Below are 16,044 nucleotides of genomic sequence, written 5' to 3' on the forward strand. Positions count from 1 at the left end.
TTCTGACTCTCCTACAAGCCTGACCTGCTCCTTAACTCTGCCAAATTCTTCTGGAATATGCCTCTGCACTTTGACACTTTTCACTCTTCAGATTTGGTGTGTTCTGAGGTCACTGAACTTGGCCAAGTTCTTAATATTGCTCTGGATTTGCAGAATAAATTTTGGAGTTCTGCCCATATTTCTTAGCATTTAATCCCCCATGAGCTTATCCCTATTTTTCTTCCATTACCTACTGCCCTAAAGGCAATTACTATCCTTATTGCATGAGCCTTATTTCAAGTCCTCAGCAGCCATATGTGACTAGTGGTTACCTGATAGTACAGAAGGTTCTACTGAACAATGTATATTCTCACTAGACTTCCCACCAGCTTCTTTCAACAGATGACTACCTGATCAAAATATGAGCAGCCCAGATTGGAATGCATCAATGATCACACAACTCAAGCTTAGTTTTAGTACAAATGTCCTTGACATTTTTCTTTTTTCAGTTAATGGTACATATCGTTGTTTTCCAAGCTCTTTCACAAGGCTTACAAAATCCATCATGACCTTTACCATTTGTCTAACTTCATCATTCCCTTCCCTTGAACTGTACTCTTCTGAACTACTTTACATTTCTCAACTCCAATTTTCAACTTGCCGTTCCTTGTCTGGAATTGCCCTCCCTTCTCATCAATGTCTCAAGCATTTTCTGGTGTTGTGGAACACTTTAAAAGGAGGTGCTCAATCCCTTTGGACAACTTAGAGATATGTGGCTAATTAAATGTTGCTTGACAATTCATATCATTCAACATCAGAAAGCAATTTAGGGCATAGGGAGAATGTGGAACAGTATTTTGTACACGGAAAATTATGAAATGCCAAATTTTTTAAGTGAAGAGGTCTCAACCCTAGCGACTTAAACTGTTCCAAGTATTTTGTAAGAGACTGACATTTTGTATCTTTATAGTAGGGGTGTGTGTGTGTGTGTGTGTGTGTGTGTAACTTGCTCCCATCACTAAAGACTTTCCTCTTGACCCCCATACCCCACACTTGAGGAGACAATGGAGGAGCTCTGCAGATAAGGTGCAAACTACATTTGAATCCATTCCAATATTTAACTCTAAGACAGTATTTCAATACTAGCAGAGCCTTTGAGAAGCATGCCCTGAACATCCTCGCTTATCTTTTGTGATCTCTTCCTAGTGGAAACATTTGGGAAGCAGAACCATCCACAGCAAGAATAGGGTTGCCAGGAGCAGCACAGACACCGGACTCCTACCTGGTTAAGAGCATTTAATGATGAAGCCAAATTATAGCCAGGAATGCCAGAGAGTTGAAGTACCTGCACTGAAGATGTCTCCTCGTATTAAATAAAATCTGTTAGTACTAACATTTGAATGGATATCAAATGTGGCACCTCACCTACACCATCTCTTCATTGTCTCCCTGTCTCCATGTTTGGGGTATGGAGACTGAGGAAAATGGTCTCTGCAGGAAACATGTTTAGTTTATGACAGAAGAAGTATTTTTTTCTAACTTGTTTCCTCAAGACTGGAGAATTTATTCTGAGGTACATGTTTCAGATTGATAAGAAAATGGAAACAAAATAGATTCATAATGTACTTGTAGTTGCAATATCATCCTGAAAATGCAGTAACCGTAACAAGGTTTTACCAATTCCACTCAATAGATCCCAATTTGACCAAGATCAGAATATTCATCTTAATTTTCAGACGCTTAAACCAAGAACACATTATGACTTGAGAAATCATTCACAGTTCAGATTAAATGCCAATTTTCTCTCTCAGTTAACATGCTTATCTGTTTCTGTATAATTAAAAAAAAATCCTGTACAAGGATGAAGTATGTAAAAAAAATAATCAGATACACTAGCTGAACTATTGCCTATGAAGTTGTGCCAGTTTCCATTCTCAGTGATTAGATCATGTCTCTCCACTTTCTTTAAATATTAAAAAAAGGGTGTAAATTAGTATGCAGCTATTTTCAAATTAATGGTAACCTATAAAGCTTGATGTTCAATTTTGCAGGGAGTGTTGGTTTTGTGTAACAGCCATAACTGGCTCCCCCAGGCAGGAAAGCATGGTTCAGGCTCTGTCTCAGGCATTACAGGAAAACCCTACTATTCCATTGCACTCACTGTGTCCAGAGCCCCGAAGAAATCCATGATTGTGCTCTTTGGCACTTACAGTATGTTTTGATTACTATGAAATATTTTTAAAAATATTTTGTTTCTTAGGATTCTCAAGCACAAATAATCACCCATCCTAACAAAACAAAACAAGCCATAGCATGTAGAAATATAAATTTTTAGAACACGTATACACAGATACATAAACACAAGTATACGGCGTGTGACTGTTTCTAAATGATATCATGCTGCTTCTTTTAGGTGCCCGTACTCAACATTGATGTAAGCAATTCACGACCGCATCAGCTTTCATGAGTCGCAGCAATGAAACCTGAAGCTCAATAATCCTAGTCTCCAGCTGTGTGAGAGACTGTGTTTGTGTATTTTGTAATGCACAACTTGAGTTATTTTTCTAAACATATGACGTTCCCCTTTACTTTCAGAAGGCGAGAGAAAATGAATTTGTCAAGAATCTACTTTAGCTTAAACACGGTGCCATCATGTTCCAACCTAACAATGGTCCTGAGAATCACAATTCTTTTTTTAAAAAATTTTTAATTAACATATAATGTATTATTAGCCCAGGGGTACAGGTCTGTGAATCGCCAGGTTTACACACTTCACAGCACTCACCATAGGAGAGTCACAATTCTTATCCCTGTTTTTAATAGTGAGGAAACTAAGTCATATGGCAGATAACCAACTTGCCCAAGAACATACTACCGAGGCAAAGAAGCCAACCCAGTCCGGGACCATGGAGTTTATTCCCTTTCTGATTAATCATGCTACTTCTGGTCACTGAAACCCTTCTTACGTTGTTATATTGGAATGAAAACCTCTCAAGGACATACAGGGACAAATCAACAAATGGAAGTAAAATGTAGCAGGAACTGAAACACAAGACCCGTCACCATGCACACCTGATTCCTGGAGCAAAAATAGTCATGACCCCAGCCAAGGGCACTGGGACTCAAGTCTGGGCCTCAGTCCTATCGGAGGTAGGAACGTCACACAGGGAAACTAGAAGTCCAAGGGCCCAGGCTGTGCCTGTAGGGTGGACTGCTACTACGATCTCCACAAATTCCCTGAGCCCATACCACAGGACATATGTTCTTCAAAGGGCCAGTAGAGGTTTTCTTCGTGCACTTCCATAAGTCGAGTACTTTAAAAGATAAAGATAGCTTTCTGGGAAGAAGGAACAGCTACCTTGTGATGTCTCTTTTTAATTTAACATGAAGCAAAGATAAAAATACAGACCTGCACCTGCTCAGTCTCGCCAGGAGATGAGAGTGTCAACGCTTTGTAAAAAAAACAACAATTTTATGCCGAATCAAGTCAGATTCGGTTGTATAAGATCTGTTGTCCCATGACTCTGAGTCCTTGGAAAGCATCCCAGTTTTGTTGATTAGAGTCTCTCTGGTTTTCGTATGCACGGGCACACACCGGGTGGGCAGAGACACAGTCTGAATTTGAGATCAGGCATTTTGTAGTAAAGGCCACATCCCACGCCAAGAGCAAAATTTGTCCTGTGCTGCTTTTCACAAAACTGTAAATCTTTAAGGACAATATTGAATGAAGGCTCTGTAGCAGGGTCCGGGGGTGCATTTTCGAAGATCAGCTCTTGTGCCTCATTGTTATCAGTTTCTCCAAGTTAAAAGGGGCCATGTTTGGTTCATTTTTCAGCTCAGAAAATATAAAAACAGTATCGTAGAGAGATACAATAGATAACAGGGAAATTAAGCAAAGACTTTGAAGTCAGGCACCCCGGTTTGAATATAATCTCAGCCACTAACTAACTATGTCTCATTTACGCTCTCTGAGTTTGGGGGTTTTTCACCTGCAAAAGTACCTCAAAGAGTTAATGTAAAGGATAAATTAGATAAAATACCAAGTATATAGTTAGTACTAAAAAATCATTCTAGTACTAGCTTTAGAGTTGTAGAAATTATAATGTTAATCGATACCCCACGCACAGTGTTAATTCCTTTATGTATATTATCTGTAATTTGTGTAACAACCACCATGACTAGAAAGATGTTTCTTATTACACTGTGTTAAATGGATTGGAGAAAAGAGTCTGGGGGCGCCTGGGTGGCTCAGTTGGTTAAGCTTCTGCCTTCAGCTCAGGTCATGATCCCAGGGTCCTGGGCTCCCAGCTTAGCAGGATCCTGCTTCTCCCCCTCTCTCTGACTTTCTCCCTCATTTGTGCTCTCTTTCGCTATCTCTCTCTTTCTCTCAAGTAAATAAATACAAATTTTAAAAAAGAAAGAAGAGTTTAGAGACACAGGGATGAATCAAGAGGCTATTAGACTAGTTCATATGGGGAGTTCTCATGAAGACAGTGGTAGTGAGGAGAAGGAAAAACCACTTAGGATTCGGTATTTGGAGAATAAATGTTAGCTATGATGGCAAGGAATAGCAAGAACTTAAATAATATGCATTTTTATTTAATCTTTTTGGCTAAAATCCACTGACCATAGAGCATTTACTTGGCAGAATATTCAAATGAAGAGGTAAGGCTGGAAAAAGACATATCCAACAATGACATGTTATAGCATTTGTCTTCTTCATTCAGTACCAGCAGATATTTTTTTGAGCTTCTGCTGTATTTCAGATACAGTGCTAGGCATTTGTTGCCATATGATAAGACTAGGTATATACAAGAAAACTTGACTGACTCAAAGATACACAGAGAAATTAAATAACAACAACAAAAAGAACCACAGACTGGTTTTTAAAAAGGACGTTTATTGCTGAAATAACTGAAGAGTCTAGGATCTTGGTGCTCAGATGACATATTGAGAATCTGGATTTTTCTGGATTTTTTGTTCTGCCTTCTTCTGCATTGGTTTATTTTTTTTTAAAGATTTTATTTTTTTATTTGACATAGCGATCACAAGCAGGCAGAGAGAGCGGAGGAAGCAGGCTCCCTGCTGAGCAGAGAGCCTGACTCAGGCCTCGAACCCAGGACCCTGAGATCATGACGTGAGCTGTAGGCAGAGGCTTTAACCCACTGAGCCACCCAGGGGTTCTGCATTGGTTTTATTTACAGGAGTGTTCTCTTTTCACGGGGGCAGGACAACCAGCAAAAGCTTCAGACTGTCACCCTTACTAGCTAGGCAACCCCAGTAGGAAAAAAAAAAAACAACACTTCAACTTCTCACAGCTTCTTCACGGTTCTAGCAAATGTTGACTATGGAGATATTTGCCAGATGTTTGGATCATATTTCCCTTCTTGAACTAATTTCTATGGTCTGGGGTTGGCTCTAATGAACCTTATGGACCTGAAGAAAATGAAGTTACTCCAAACAGGATGACTGAAGTGTTTTTACCAGAATTAAGAAGCATGAATTGGGTGATCAAACATTGCAAATGTTGGGGCACCTGGTGGCTCAGTGGGTTAAGCCGCTGCCTTCGGCTCAGGTCATGATCTCAGGGTCCTGGGATCGAGTCCCGCATCGGGCTCTCTGCTCAGCAGGGAGCCTGCTTCCCGCCCCCCTCCTCTCTGCCTGCCTCTCTGTCTACTTCTGATCTCTCTCTGTCAAATAAATAAATAAAATCTTTAAAAAAAACAAACATTGCAAATGTTAATCAGAAATCAATCTCAAACTAGCTTAAACTAAAATGGAATTTGTTGTAAAACCTCATGGAATTCCAAGAGCAAGGAATGTAATGGGACCTCACAAGGAACTGAAATGAGGAAATAAAATTAATTGGCATTACAACTGCTTCCCCCATATTTCTATTTCTCTCTACCGATCTGTCACTCTATCTGTCTTTGTAACCATGCTTTTTTAGTCTTTATTTTTCTCTGCACAACTTCTGTATTTGAGGTATGTATCATTCTTCAGTCAAATGTCTGTTTCTCAGTGCACATGACTATCTCACAATAAATTCTTCTGGAGTTTATATCTCTTTGGTTTCAACAAATCAAAAAGACCAAATACCCTATCTCACTCTGAATTCAAAATTTATGAAATACAATCTTACTTGTCAGACTTGGATCTGATGACCACTCTGGTCCAACCCTTGTGTGGCACACAGCCTGGATTAAGCCCACGTCTGCATAAAGGGATAGCTCTTGGGAAAAAGGAGCTATTGAAATGTGGATAAAAACACCAAAAGCAGTCCACTACAACATCACCACCAATTTTACTGAAAGAAGATCTTGTTCTTGCTCTAAAACTCATCTTCATCTTCTGGACCTTAATATGCAAAGTGATAATCATACAACAATATAAAAAAAAAGGTCAGGCAGAGCCTCCAATAATGAAATCCAGTATCGAAATCAGTGCTCCATGTTTGGCAGCCTGGCCAGATATTTCAGGAGGATATGCAGCAAGAGAAAACCCCCAATAACTGCTTACTTACTTATTTAATTACTGGTAAGCTGCAAGTTGTGGAGAAAAAGTTGATCCATTCTAAAGAATGATTATTCACCTCCCACAAATTTTCTAAAATAACACCAGGGGTTAATGAAGCAGATAAATGAGGCAGATCGCTTCCCTCAAAGATTCACAGAAGAGTTAGGAAGACAGAGAAGTAAACCAATGATTGAAAAACAGCTATGGTAAGTGCTCAAAGGGGGTATCTCAGAATGTTCCCAAATTTCAGAAGAGCAAACATCCTGCTTCAGGGAGTGTTTACTGGTTGACTAGGCTGCCATACCAAAATACCACGGTCTGGATGATTTAAACAACAGAAATTTACTTTTTCACAGTTCTGGAGGCTAGATTTCCAAGATCAACATGTTGGCAAGTTTACTTTTTCATGTGGCCTCTCTTCTTGGTTTGCCAGCAGCTACCTTCTTCCCGTGTCCTCACATGGTCTTTTCTCTGTGTGAGTGTACCTGTTGTCTCTCTGTGTGTCCAAGTCTCCTCTTCTCGTAAGTACACCAGTCAGACTGGTTTTACCCTGAAGACCTCTTTTAACCTTAATTATTTCCACAAATTCCTATCTCCAAACACAGTCACATTCTGAGGTACTGAGGGTTAGGGCCACAACTTATGAATTTAGGGGAGGGGAGCACGGTTCAGTCCATAATAGAGAGAAAGGCCCACTTTCCAGGGGAGCAATATCTGCTGCAGTCTTAAAGGTTAAGGTAGGAAAGGGCATAACTCTGCATGAACAAATGTATAAAAGCAAGAGTGAGCATGACTATCTATGGAATTTTAAGTAGTTTGCTATAGGTAAAACTTTGGGTACACAGGAGAGGTTGGAAATCTGTAAATATGAAGTTGTACACATAATTAGGGATTGAATTATTGAAGGTATTTCATATTAGGGTATATTGCATGGCAGTGGGGTTAAACTATGGTAACAATTATGCCTCAAAATGTAATATACACTTTTGTATTCAAACAAAACAAAAAAAACCAAAATTTTATTTTTCCCTCTAATAACAGTCCAGAGTGGGTGTTACAGATCCAACTAGGAGCTCTTTTTCACGCAATGGTTCAGGGGCCAGATTCCTTTCATGTTAAGGGTCTCAGTCGTCTGTCAAGTCTGGGGTGCTATGTCCAGCACCTTCTCTTTAAGATCTGAACCAGCAAACAGCACGGTTCACTTGTGCTTTTGCTGAGAACTAGTCATATGACCTCTTCTGGTTGTGGGATTGTGGAGGTTATGGTATCATAAGGGAGTTTTCAAATAAAAGACTTTCATGGACATAATTCCATTATGGAAAACATTTTGTATGTAGGAGCTCTCTCTATCAGTCTCGTAAGTCATACTAAAGAATCTGAGTTTTGAGCTCTCTGCTCCTCCCCATTCAACAGACACTGCATCTTCTGGTGTAGTGCCAACCACATCCTGGAGAACCAATGGTAAAGTTCGGAGAAAATGGATTTGGCCTTATTGGGCACCTAGTCAGCAGGACTGCTTTTAACTCTGACAAAGTGCATATTATCACCATCAGTGGCTCTTTCATTGGCTTCAACTACATGGTGTACATGTTCCAGTATGATGCCACTCACAGCAAATTCCATGGCACAATAAAGGCTGAGAATGGGAAACTTATCATCAATGGAAAGCCCATCTCCATTTTCCAGGAGCGAGATCCTACCAACTTCAAATGGGGTGGTTCTCGTGCTGAGTATGTTATAGAGTCCACTGGGGCCTTCACCACCTTGGAGAAGGCTGGGGCTCACTTGAAGAGTGGGGCCAGGAGGGTCCTCATCTCTGCCCCTCCTGCTGATGCCCCCATATTTGTAATGGTTGTGAATCATGAAAAGTATGTTACTCCTTCAAGATTGCCAGCAATGCCTTCTGCACCATCAGCTGCTTGGCCTCTTCCGTGACAACATCGGCATTGTGGAGGGATTCATGGCCACAGGTCATACCATCACTGCTACCCAGAAGACTTTGGATAGCTCCTTCAGGAAGCTCTGGTGTGACGGCCCAGGGGCTGCCCAGAACATCGTCCTTGTTTCTACTGGCACTGCCAAGACTGTAGGCAAGGAAATCTCTGAGCTAAATGGGAAGCTCCCTAGCATGGCCTTCTGTGACTCCACTTCCAATGTGTCAGTCGTGGATCTGACCTGCCACCTGGAGAAAGTTGTCAAATATGATGAGATCAAGAAGGTGGTGAAATAGGCATCAGAGGGCCCCCTCAAGGGCATCCTGGATTATACTAAGGACCAGGTTGTCTCTAACAGTGACTTTAACAGTGATACCTGCTCTTCCACCTTTGATGCTGGGGCTGGCATTGCTCTCAATGACCACTTTGTCAAGCTCATTTCCTGGCATGACAACGAATGGGGCTACAGCAACCAGGCAGTAGATGTTATGGTTTCCACATGGCCTCCAAGGAATAAGAGCCCCCTAGACCACCAGCACCAGTAAGAGCAAGAGGAAGAGAGATGCCCTCAGCAGCCGGGGATTTCTTGCCCCAACTCCTCCCCCAATACACTGAGAATCTCCCGACCTCCACAGTTTCCATCCCAGGCCCTCTGAAGAAGAAGAGGGGAGCCCTACCATGTAATGTACCATCAATATAGTGTATCAATAAAGTATACTTTATCCAGCCAAGAAGAAAAAGGAGGAGGAGAAAAAGGAGGAGGAGGGTAATAATAATAATAATAATAATCTAGGGTTTTATACTGAGAAAGAGGGAATGGCTTTGGGAGTTTTAACAGGAATGACATGACTAAATTTTCATTTTATTTTTTATTTTTTAAATTTTTTTCAAGTTTTTAAATTTCTATTTTAAAATGTAATGTTGGTAGTGCCATAAAGGACTTGTGGGGTGATATTAGAAGCAGATAAATTATGAAAAAGGCTATTTTGGCAATTCTGGCAAGTGGTTCTGAATTAAGCAGTGCTGGGAGGAGTGGAGAAGATGAGGCAAATTCCAATGGTATTTCAGAAATAGATTTGTCATGACTCCTCACTGATTTCTTAGGGGAGAAGAGGAAAATTCTACAGACGTCATGATTTCTGGCTAGGGTGAACGAGGAGATTTTGGTAACTTTAAATAAGGAGGATTGGATGTGGAAAGGCTCAGTTTGAAACATACTGAGTTTGAGACTTCTGCAGGATCTCCAAATGGCAGTATCCAGTAAGTTGGTGTATATATTTCATAGTAATGATGTGGTAGGTGAAATTACATATAAATAGGATCATCCATAGTAATCATAGATTTATGTAGTGACAGGAGAATGTTGATTTCCAACTTCCACTTTAAACCCCCCTGAAAAAAGGTTTTAGGTTAAAAAAAAAAAAGAAAAGAAAAGAAAAAATTTAATGCCAAGTTATGAAAGCAGTATGTTATCTATTTCATTAAGTATTTAATGGCAAGAAGAGAACAAAAAGTTCCTCCAAATATCAGATTTACTATTAGAAGATAACCATCACAAAACAGGAAATCATTACAAGGAAGGGGGCGCGGTTTCTGAACTTGCAGAAGTCTTCATGCATGAGTACTGCCACTATTATATGTATAGTCAATGAAGTACACATTTAATTAATAACCCTATGTTCTCTTAAGTATTCAAGTATGTTGACAAAACTAAAGGTGGCCAATTTTATCCTTCCTGGCAAATAACCAGCTCCTTCCTGGAAACCCTGAATCATTTATATTTATATTTTCATTAACCTGTTCACTTAAAGGTTGTCTCAGTGTACTTACTAGTGGATTAAAGATGATCATGTGACCCCTGAGTGAGAAATATGAATCAAAGACCCCAATGAAAGCTCCCATCAGGTGACTGTTTAAAAATGCCAAATAAACAACTAAATAGTAACCAGATGTTAGAAAATGCATGGGGTGCCTGGGTGGCTTAGTGGGTTAAGCCTCTGCCTTCAGCTCAGGTCATGATCTCAGGGTCCTGGGATCAAGTCCTGCATCGGGCTCTCTGCTCAGCAGGGAGCCTGCTTCCCTCTCTCTCTGCCTGCCTCTCTGCCTACTTGTGATCTCTCTCTGTCAAATAAATAAAACCTTTAACAAGAAAAAAAAAATGCTTGAAATTTCTTTAGATGATACTACCAAATTCAGGGAATGAAAATGTAAAATGTTTTTAAAGTATGGCACCATCATTGAATACTTCCTAAAAATACTAATTTTTCCTTTCAGTTAGGGTCATCAGGATGAATTTTGTAAATCATCACCATAATTTTAGTAAGGGTCACTTACAAATTATACTTGAGCTTAATTATACTGAGAAACTCTACAGCGATTTGACTTTTGCTCTGTCTAATCTGGCGCTCAGGCTCAAGTGTAATGTTTGGGCACTGACTCTTTTCATCCCCTTCTGAGGTCTGATTCCTACTTTTATTTCTCTATCATGAAGTGTTTTAAAGAAGCCTTTTGCTGAAATGTATCCTGATCCTCCCCCCATTCTTTTTAAAAGAGGAGGACTATATGTAGTATCTCAAAATAGATATCTGTAATCCAGACTACAGATTTATAGAATTCATTATAGAATTTGAGTTTGGCTCCAAAATGTCATTTTTTTTTTACCTCAAAGTTAAAAGCTGATACCTTAAATAAGTATTAACTCTTACCCGATTTTGACAGGAATGAAATTATAGAACTAACTTGCTATATTTTTTGGCATAATATAAAAATGAAATGTACTTGAAATTAAAACTATCCAATTGCTTTATATGAAGCATAAATATAACAAAAATGATTAAATTTTATGTCTTTAAAAGTGTCTTTCATTTGCATATTTTATGTTTAATTAACTGTGTAAAATAATAAAGAAGCATCATGGATTTTTTTAGTGGACATAGAGAATCACTAAGCTATTTAAATAGGCTTTTTGGGGTTGGGGGTGGACCAATTTTAAATTAAGCTGAAGATACCTGAAAGGCCATCTCAAATACATCCACATTTGCAAGGTCTTCAACTAATTATTCCTTTTGATATTCTCCAGAAATTTAACTGATCCCTTTTGCACAACATACTGGTTGTGGATTATGTGGCTTAAATTAACATTCACATGCTAAGAACTTCCAAGTCTCTCTGCTATTTGGGCTTCCTACCTCCATAGCCAGTGCCTGGCTGAACATCACAGTCAGCTTAACTTTACTCATAACCGACTTGCCAAAGCCTGCTTCTTCCTTGGGCCTCCCCATGCCCTGGCCACCAACCTGGGAATCATCCTGGATGACCTGCCGCTCCTGTCTTTGTAGTCACAAGTGCCAATTCTGCCTCTATTAATTTCTGCCTTGTCTTCATTTGTCTCTTAACTCATTGCAGGTAAATTAGTTCAAGCACCCTTACCTTACGGCTTACTCTAATGCTTTCTTGTTGCCTCCAGCCTCATTCCTCCCACCAACCCTCAGCTTTGTTCACCAAATCTATTCACTGTGTACCTAAAGTGACCTCTTCTCCATATCAGCTCCCCATGCTGCAGCCAAAGAGATATTTTCAAAGAATAGAAATAATCTTGGCACTTTTCTGATTAGAAGTTTTTTTTTTTTTAAATTTATTTATTTGAGAGAGAGAGTCAGAATGAGAGAGAGAATGCAAGAGTTGGGGGATGGCTGGGGGAGAGGAAGAAGCAGACTCCCTGCTGAGCAAGGAGCCCAATGTAGGGCTCGATCCCAGGACCGTGAGATCATGACCTGAGCCCAAGGCAGACGCTTAACGAACTGAGCCATCCAGGCACCCCTCTGATTAGAAGTTTTAAGAATTTCTCATTTCTCCCAGAATAAAGTCCAAACTTACTAGCACCATATATATGATTCCTAATAATTGGGGCCCTTTATAGCTCTATTCTATTATTTATTGAGTTCCTAAATGTATCTGGCCCCTCTACAGCATTTTGGACTTTGTTGAGTGTTGTCCCCACCTCAAACTCTCTGCCCACTGCCTTATCTTCTACTCTCTTTCAGAACCTAGCCTTGATTTTATTTCCCTGGTGAATCTTTTCCTAACCAATCAAGGTTGGATTTTATATTCTTCCCATGTATTCCATGAGCTCTCTTTTCTTACCCCAATGTTCTACTAATCACATCATATTTTAATAATTAGTTAATAATTAGTTTATTTATTTATTTATTTATTCAAGCTCCTTAAAAGTTCTCATTGGGGGCAGGAACTGTTTTTTGGTGGTGTTGTTGTTTTTTTTAACCGGTGTCTCTCAGTGTCTAGCACCAGCCTCAAAATACAGTAGCCATTTAGTTAATATTCACTGATTGAATAAACGGAAACTGATTAGATGTTCCTTAGAAGTGACAGGTGCATACATTCGATCATTGGCTGTAAACATGATTCTATCCTAGTAAGGATTCCTTTACTAGTTTGTAACTGAAACCAAAGTGGGCTCAGGGGAATCTAGGAGCAAAAGGAAGCAAAAAAACTAAGGGCTTAGGGTAAGAGTTTCTAAACAGAATTGCAGTGGGCATCGAGAGCGAACTGCCTTCAAATCAAGGGCTTAGGTTAGCTCTAGTTCCCAATACACAGCCTCGACTTATTGATGCTGAATAAGGAAGGCTTTGAAGATGAAAGGGAGATGGTTAGTCTCAGGGTCAATGGACAAATTACAGTTGCTTTGTTTTTCCTTGGTTCAAAATCAGCTCCTACAAAATATCTGTGCTCCACACATTTTCCCCAAATCCCTCTTCTACTCACTGGAAGTGACCTTTGGCAGGCTACTCAATTTCTTTCTTTCTTTCTTTCTTTCTTTTTTTAGATGGAAAAACAGAGATAATAACACTTGTTCATTACTGCCAGGAATAAATCATGTAAGGAAATTGCCTGAGACAATAACTGGAATAAATGTAGGTTTGTTTTTTTTGCATGTGTGTTTTTTTTTTGTTGTTGTTTGTTTGTTTGTTTTTACCTTGTATCAAATAGTGTGACTTTAGAAAATTGCTGGGAGGAGCAAGCAAATGGAGAATCTGACCGTGGAATTTTGAGAAAATAGAGGGAAAAACAAGAAAGACTTCTTCTGGTTCTTTTCTGGGCAGCATCTGGAAAAACAGCAGTAGTGTCCTCCTAAGTACCAAGAATAGAAAAATGTGCGATGATGCATAGCAGCTGACTCTAACGTCAGAAGGAGTTGTTTTTCTTCAGGCTTTCATTGTGCATTTGGAAGTGTCTAGGAATAAAGCATGACCTGTGCTTTCTATGCTCTGATGACCTAGTCTGAGGTTGCCTGTGATCCAAGGGACCAGATCCATGCAAGTCCCATAAAGGACTCAGGGTCTGGCCATTACACACAGCACCTTTACTAGTTGTGCTGTCTTGAGCAATAAATCTAGTATATGCTGAGAGAAGATGGGTGTTGCATTGTAAGTGCTAACTTCAGTTGTTAGAGTTATGACATTAGAATATATTTCAGACCAAATAAATGATATTTATTACATAGTTTATTGAGAAATGTTACATGTCTGTCGAAAACACTGAGTTATAGGCATCTTTGCTGACACTAAATACACACTACATCTAATACCAATTCCAGCCCTGAATTTCCAACTACCACAAGTGATTTTCACCTACTACCCCTCCTCACCCAAAACTCATGTATTTATAAGCATAATCTTCCTCTCTATATTATGCTGAGACCAACCTCTGTCTCTAATCCTACTTTCTGTGTTTTAAATGACACCTATCTAGGGGTTCCTGGGTGACTCAGTGGGTTAAAGCCTCTGCTTTTGGCTCAGGTCATGATCCCAGGGTCCTGGGATCGAGCCCCACATCAGGGAGCCTGCTTCCTCCTCTCTCTCTGCCTGTCTCTCTGCCTACCTGTGATTTCTATCAAATAAATAAATAAAATCTTTTAAAAATAAATAACACCTACCTCTTACATGATTTGAATCAATTTTGATCTCTAATATTTTTAAGTCTTTTTGTTTTTTTATTATGTTCAGTTAGCCAACATATAGTACATCATTAGTTTTTGGTGTAGTGTTCAACGATTCATTTGTTGTGTATAACACCCAGTGCTCATCACATCCTGCGCCCTCCTTAATCCCATCAGCTCTGCCAATTTATTACACTTTGGTCTGTTCTCAAAAAACCTGATGCTTTCACATCCTAACTCCTACCATGCTGAGCTTCTCACTTCTTCAACTTCTGTAACATGAAGTTACAGAGACACTTCATGTTAATCCCTTTTGTTAGCTTCTCTTTGACACTTTTCAAACTGGCAAACTCTAATTTTGAGTTGTATTATCTCCTCTTCTGTAGTTTTTTCTGAATTTTTGGTAGTTACCACTTTCCACACCATCTCTTGGTTGCCATAGATCACTGAACTTAACAATACATTGAAAATCTGTGGATGAATATTCTGAACTCCTAAAGCTAGAGGCAGGTCACATTTACATTGGCATCCCTAGTACAAGCCAACATCTCTCTAAAAATATTTTTGAAAGAGTACCCAATTCTTTATAAAATATTGTAAAAGCAAACACAAACAATCAGACCAAGCCAAAACAACTAAAAAGGAATGTGCCAAAGATAAAACTTGACACTGAGTTATCATATTAATAGAACCTAGAATTTAGCCTTAATAGGTATTAGGGTTGTCTGAATTGATACAACTGATTTTTCAATATTCTGCATGACAATTCAGTATAAAAGTTTTATCCTTAGTACATTCCTTTTTTTTTCTTTTTGGCCCCCGCACTGGTGTCAGTCGGGTCACCCAGCTAGTGACCAGCCCACTTTCATTAAAGAATCCTGTATACAGTGAATGTAATCCCTGTATTAAGCCATCTGAGGTTAAAAAACAATAATAATAATAATTTCGGCTAAAATCATCCCAAATGACACAAAAATAAATTTTTTGTTGTTTCTGCTTATAATAATAACTGAGCAGAAAGAATAGGTGAAAGGAAATGAGAAATGCCCCCCACTTAGTCTAAATTAGACTACCAAGGTGAAAATTAGAGGAGGAAGTAAAGAAATATTTAGATTTTCCTGTGTATTATAAATATGTGCAAACAAAAGTGTATCTCTGATGTCACCTACAGTGAGAAATTTCTGAAATTAGCTCCCTGAGCCTCTTATTAACCCATTTCTGTCTTTAAAGTGATTCCTTCCAACATCTTTTTTTCAACATTTTTATTTTTTCAACATTTTTGTTCTTTTTCTCAAATCTCTTAGATGCTTTCTTACACTTGACTTTAGGATTCAGGTATATTAGTGGACTCATAACAGATACGGTCTTTTTTCTTTATCTCTGGTTTAAAATATAAACCACATGTTTATACAAAGCACATCTGGTGATCAACAAGTATCTTAAAGGTCCAAGAAGAGAAAGTTGAAAGCTGCTAGGTCAGAAGAGGTCAGTTTGAGGAAGCAATCATTGTGACAACTGACATTACGGCTTATAATGGGCTTGGACAGCTGTTTCTTATGGAAGTTTGTTTCTGTTGTTATGGCTGCTTCTGTCAGGAGAGGAGGTCTGGAGAGTGTTTTAGAAACTGTGCTCTTCATAATTCAAATGATAAATCATCTT

General features: G+C 39.1%; 1 protein-coding gene and 1 pseudogene across 2 annotated transcripts in view; both read left to right on the forward strand.

Annotated features, from left to right (window-relative positions):
* Positions 1-16,044, forward strand: part of PTGER3 (prostaglandin E receptor 3) — a 209,592-nt gene that overhangs the window by 111,319 nt on the left and 82,229 nt on the right. The gene's annotated exons all lie outside the window — the stretch shown is intronic.
* On the forward strand, positions 7,889-9,835 carry LOC308341871 (glyceraldehyde-3-phosphate dehydrogenase-like; annotated as a pseudogene). The gene has a single exon. The product of its transcript is annotated as a glyceraldehyde-3-phosphate dehydrogenase-like (transcript).

The sequence above is a fragment of the Martes martes genome, assembly GCF_963455335.1.
Source record: "Martes martes genome assembly, chromosome: 4".
In the NCBI taxonomy this organism is placed as follows: domain Eukaryota; kingdom Metazoa; phylum Chordata; class Mammalia; order Carnivora; family Mustelidae; genus Martes; species Martes martes.